Raw genomic sequence first — 6,000 nt, forward strand, 5'->3', positions numbered from 1 at the left:
ACTTTTGTTTCCAGAATACCTGAAGTTCAGCAAGATAATACTCCAAGTACAGACAGCAGGAGCCTCGTGTTGGAGGAGATATTTATCAAATAAAAGGCGGATCTGACCAGCTTGTAACTGCTGGGGAGGTGATCAGTGGCACTGGAACCAGGCGGGTCTAATGGATGGAGGCTATGAGAGGCTGAGTTCAAATGAATCATAAACACTGAGAGAAACAAAATAGTTTTGTCTGCAAGTTTCACTTTCAGTCAGTTTCCTCAGAGCTGTGAGAATGTGTCAGAATGCTAGCTGCACTTCAATCAGCCTATCAGTCCTTGTCTGTATTTGCACAACAAAAAGCCAGAGAATCAATTAGCTCCCATCGTTCGTCCTGAACGGGTATCTGCCAAATAAAAACTCATCAAAGAGCCAGTTGCCATGGCAGCGCCTGCAGGTGATGGAGCTTTCAGATGAGAACAGCTGAGCTGAACAAAGGCTTCACACCAGCCTGGACGCGATTGAGGCTGAATAGTCCCACAGAGACGCAGAGGAGACGGTGCTATTCTTTCTGGCGCCCGGCTTCTCTGATGCAGATGATGTGAGAGGACTTCAATGGCGTGAACCTTTAAAATGTGCACACAACCTCCTCCCACCGGATGGTTTCATTGTTCTGTCATTGCTGCAGGACGAGGAGAGGTTTACTGAAACTGTGTGGAAGATGAGTGGAAACTAAACCGTATTTGGAATGGAAAACTTTTTCAAACAGGAGACTGTTTCTCCATGTGACTCGCCAATGAAAGAGTTTTGCCATCCGCAAACTGTTTTTCTACTTTTAAAAAGAAAAGTAGAAAAGGACTATTTTGTCACTGTTAACCAAAATAGTCGTGATGAATTGATTATTGAAATAATTGTTAACTAATTCATTCATCAATCAATTCATCACTAACTCAAGCATACAGGCTGTAAAACATGCCCTTCTCTGAACAAACACCCTCAGAGCAGTAATTACAAAATCTATACATTTTGCAATTAAGATTTTTTTTAAAAAAGCTTATTCTGAAAATATGTTCAACCCAGAACTAAAAAACTTGTCACCAGTTCAGATCTCCACTGTATTGATGATGAGGCAAGCACATTTTCATGTCAAAAAAAAAAAAAAGAATTAAAGAAAGTTGCAGATGCACCGTTTGATACAAATAATCAAACTTACACTCAAGGAATGTGATGTTATTTCATTATTTTTCTTATTTAGAAAAGGAGTTGAATTATTACAAAGCATTTGTTTGCACTTCTATACTTCTAAGATTGCATAACATGATGGTAGAAGTTACTAAAGTGATAATTGTTTTAAAGTACAGGTAGGTGGTATGTGATATGGAAGCTGAGACGTTATTAGAATGATGTAATAAATGTTTCCTATTCACTCATTCATAAATTGTAGGATTTGTTCATCCTTAAGTTTCCATTTTTAGGTCTTCAAGAAAAAGGAAAACATAAAAACTGAATCAAAAATAGGATTAATAAGAAATATAATTCATAACACACATTATCCTAACTTATTGAAATATATTATTATTATTATTATTATTATTATTATTATTATTATTATTATTATTATTATTATTATTATTATTATTATCCAGGTTGCTTACTTATTTCAACAGGAACAATGCACAACACATAATATGCCAGAGTAAAGACTAGTTTGGAACTCATGCACCTAACTGACTACAAAAAAAGGTTTTATGGGTCTGATGTCATTGATGATGTCATTGATGATGTCACTGAGTCCTTTGCTCTCTGGTGGAATTCTTTCCAGATTCACACTGCTGCTGTTTCTGACAGAGATCTCACAAAGTTTTGGGACCTTTTGCAGACTCAGTTTTGGCGAAACAAGAATCGCTGAAAGCACTCAGAAAATGTTTCATCTTGAAAAGACTCCACAGCCGTCCGTCCGGCAGGAGAAAGATAACGAGACCATTTTTCACAAAGTCCTCTCTCTGCTTTTGGAGGCGACCGATATGTTGGAGGAGAAGGAGGATTTGACCGAGCAAACGAGGCAAATGCAGAGGAAAATAGGAGACATGGAATGTCTTGAAGAAGATTATATGTACCTCAAGAGCCAGATATTCATTTATGGTGCGATAAATGAACATTTAAGAGAGGAGTTTGTTGTGCTGCAAGAACAATTGGAAGCTCAAGCTACCCTGAGGGATAAACACCAGAGGAAACAGAAAGAACTTGAGAAAATAAACCAAAGCAACGAAGCTTTTGAAACAGTACTTAAGGAGTTAATTTTGAAACTAAGGAATCCCAATAAACTGAAAGAAAACTACCAGGCAGCAAAAGATGAGAAAGAAATCCTGACACAAGAAAACACCAGGTTGGAAATGCAGATTCAGAAGGTCCAAAAACAGCTTTCAATACAAAACCAGATGGAAAAGGAGTGGAAAGAAGAGGAACGGTGCAACACAAGCTTAGAAATGAACATCCAGGTTTTGGAGAAACAGCTTGAAGGGCTAGAGGACAAACTTTGGGAAAAAGAAACCAATTTTATGACTGGCTACACCCAAAACCTCCAGATTAAAATCAGCCAGCTCCAAAAACAGCTTAAGGACGAAAAGTACTGGACTGACAAACTGAAAAATATCAAAAGTCATTGGAGGGATATAAGTGAGACCAACAGCAAACTTCAAGCAGAACACGAGAAGCTCAAGCTTGAGCTGAGGAAAGCTAAAAGGTTGAAGGACAAACATGGTGAAATTCAGTCCGTTGTTCAGGCTAAGGAGGAAGAAAATGCCTTTCTGTTGCTGGAAAATCTAAGACTTAGAAAGGAACTGCAGAATCTTAAAAGCACGGAAGACAAAGTTGGAAAGTCAGCCTGTCCACCAAAGACCGATGAACGTGAAAGAGGCCAACCTGAACAAACGCTGGATGTTATTTCCACCTCACCTGTCCATTCAGTGGGGGACACAGAGGACTCCTTCAGCCAGGGCGACCCACATCCTGATGACCAATATACCGACAATAAAGCAGAATCCATCCAAGCACAATCAGAGACAGATTCAGAGAGTTTGAAAGGAGACGACAGGATGGAAGTTTCCTCAGGTCTCAGTTCCTCACCTGACCATGATGTGGACGAGACCGAAGTCACTGCGGATCATGGATGTAGTGCAGATGAGACCTGTGATGGAACTGAACCACAGCAGTCCAACCAAAGGGAGAGACGGTGGAATGTGTCCCTCTACAACATGCTGTTTGCCTTACCTAAAACCACCCACAATTACTTTATTGGCAAACAATAAGACCAAGCTCACACACACACACACATACACACACACAAAAAAACATTTTCAAGTTTTCTCCAGGTGATCTGAGATATGCCCAAGAAGCTGAGTCTCAGTGAGACTTTTGCTAAAATCTCTGCTTATCAGCAAACTGCACAATCGGCTCCATTCAGGGTCGTTACGAAACAAACAGGAAATCTGGAGAATCGTCACCTTCATCAGACCTGAAACCATCTGCAATTACTTCCTCCCCACACACTCACACCTAAAATAACTTCACATCACACATAACATTCACCTGATCAATGAACCAGACAAGCACAAAACAAATTAAATATGCAAAAGAATTGATCAAAATAATCAAACAATAAAACATAAACATTTGCGGGTTCTATTCGGGTACTCCGGCTTCTCCCCATAAAAGCTCCATGTTAGGTGACGATAGTTGACCTTTCACCTTGTTAATAGCCTTCACTACATACTGACGACGTACTGTAAGTACACTATTTGGTTCAGGTGTGTTTGACCACACCTGATTAATAATAATAGGATTAGTACTGTTAAGTAATTTGCCCACTACAATCAATCAATCAATCAATCAATCAACCAACCAACCAATCAATCAATCAACCAACCAATCAATCAATCAACCAACCAATCAATCAATCCATTTCATTTCAGCAACAAGACATTTCAAAGTGCTTTACATCATAAAAACACAAAGTTATGCAAAATAGAATCAGCAATCGAAACATTATATTTAATCAATCATTGTTACATTCTCAATCGATTATGTTTCAATAGCAGCTCTAATCGGTTTAATCTACATTTAAAGGCGTTTCAGCTCTTTTTCAGTTTTCTGGGAGTTTGTTCCAGATTTGTGGTTCATAGAAGCTGAATGCTGCTTCTCCATGTTTGGTTCTGGTTCTGAGGGTGCAGAGCAGAACCAGAACCAGAACCAAAAGATCTGAGAGGTCTGGAAGGTTGCTACGACAACAGCAGATCTTTAATGTGATGCTAAGCTGTTCAGTGATTTCTAAACTAGCAACAGTATTTTATAGTTTATTCTCTGACCACAGGGAGCCAGTGGAGGGACTTTAGAACTGGGTGGGACCAGAAACCAGACAGGAGGACATCAAAGCAGTTGGTTATAGTTAGAAAGCTGTTTAATTGTTTAAACAGCTTTTTCAATAATTTTGCTGATCAGTGGGTGGTTGGACGCCAGCCTTTGATTCTGCAAAACTGATTTGTCCTGATTGTTCTATTTTATCAGTGGTTTGGTGATAAAAACCTCTGACATGGTTCCTGGTGAACTTGCTCTCTAGCATCTTTCTGTTCTATCTCCTTATTGTCTGTAATCTTTATTTTAAGTTGTTTCTGTTTTCTCTTTTTCTTGTTTAGTAGTTCTGTCAGCTGATTCAGGGTTTGTGAGGAAGAGTTTCACTGTTTTGATGGAGACGGTGTTGACTTTATGAAAGTTTGCGTAGCTGGTCACACACAGTCATTTCATTGATGTGCAGCCCAGTCTGTGGCCTCAAAACGACCCTCAGGTTCCTGCGACCATCTTCTGATAGTTCTTAGTATTACAAGTTTCCTCTGAAAAAAGGGTTTACATTCTTGAGCAGAGGAAAATAAGAATATGATCTGTGTTTTTTTCCCAGAAGCGATCTTTGTTTGGAGATGTATGAATCGTTAACATGTGCACAAAACAAATCTAACATCTGGTTTTCTCTAGTAAGGAAGCTGTCAAACATTGTAAGTGTAGCAGATAATCAGGAATGATTAAAATCATACATTTAAAATCATAAATTTTAATGTATGATTTCTGAACGACAAAAACTTTTCCATCCTGCTGTCTGGCAACAAACTTCACCTGAAGAAACATCATCCCTATAAACAGGTCCAAACTCAGATTTGACTGTAACATCAAACCGCCGTGACCTGGTTGTACTGACCCAGAAAGACACGGCTGCCGACTCGTCTGTGTCTTTCCTGATCAGGAATCCTGGGGACCACGACTGCAAAAAGTGCAGAACTTCTTTCAGAATATTTACCTCCCAGAGTTTGTAGGTAGATATTTATCAGAGCTCCAGCTTCAAGGGACACAGAATAATCTAACAGAATGTAAATAATGCTTAGACTTACTGTAGTGTAGCAAGTTTTCTATAAAATAATGTTTGTTAGCTGAAATGTTTAATTACATAAAATGTTTACTTAACAATAGGATCTGCTTCATTACCTGTTTACTTCTGACCTGATGTATTTAACATGATGTACATCAAAAATGCACTATATGTACATTTGGTTTATGTATGTACATACAGAGATTTGATGTATTTATGTCAAAATGTACATTTGGGATTTTTTTATCACGTTTTCCTGTCACCTTTAATATTTACTTTGAAATATTTAATCACATCAGATCCATACTTAAAGACGGACTATATTCCATTTTGCTTATGTGAAATGTTTACTGTGAAATGTCTGATTATATAATTGTTTACTTTAATTCCACAAAATGCTCATTTAAAAATAGGATCTGTTTCATGACATGTATACTTGTTACCTGAAATATTAAACTTGAGGTGTTTGAATAAAACGTCGTAGGAATGTTCACCACATGAACATTTATTAAATGAGAGAAACTGTACAAATATTTCAACACAAAACAATTTGTGCAAATAATTTTTTTTTTTACAACGTACATATTTACATTAAACAGTACTGCCAGCTG

The sequence above is a fragment of the Xiphophorus couchianus genome, chromosome 20 (assembly GCF_001444195.1).
Source record: "Xiphophorus couchianus chromosome 20, X_couchianus-1.0, whole genome shotgun sequence".
NCBI lineage: Eukaryota > Metazoa > Chordata > Actinopteri > Cyprinodontiformes > Poeciliidae > Xiphophorus > Xiphophorus couchianus.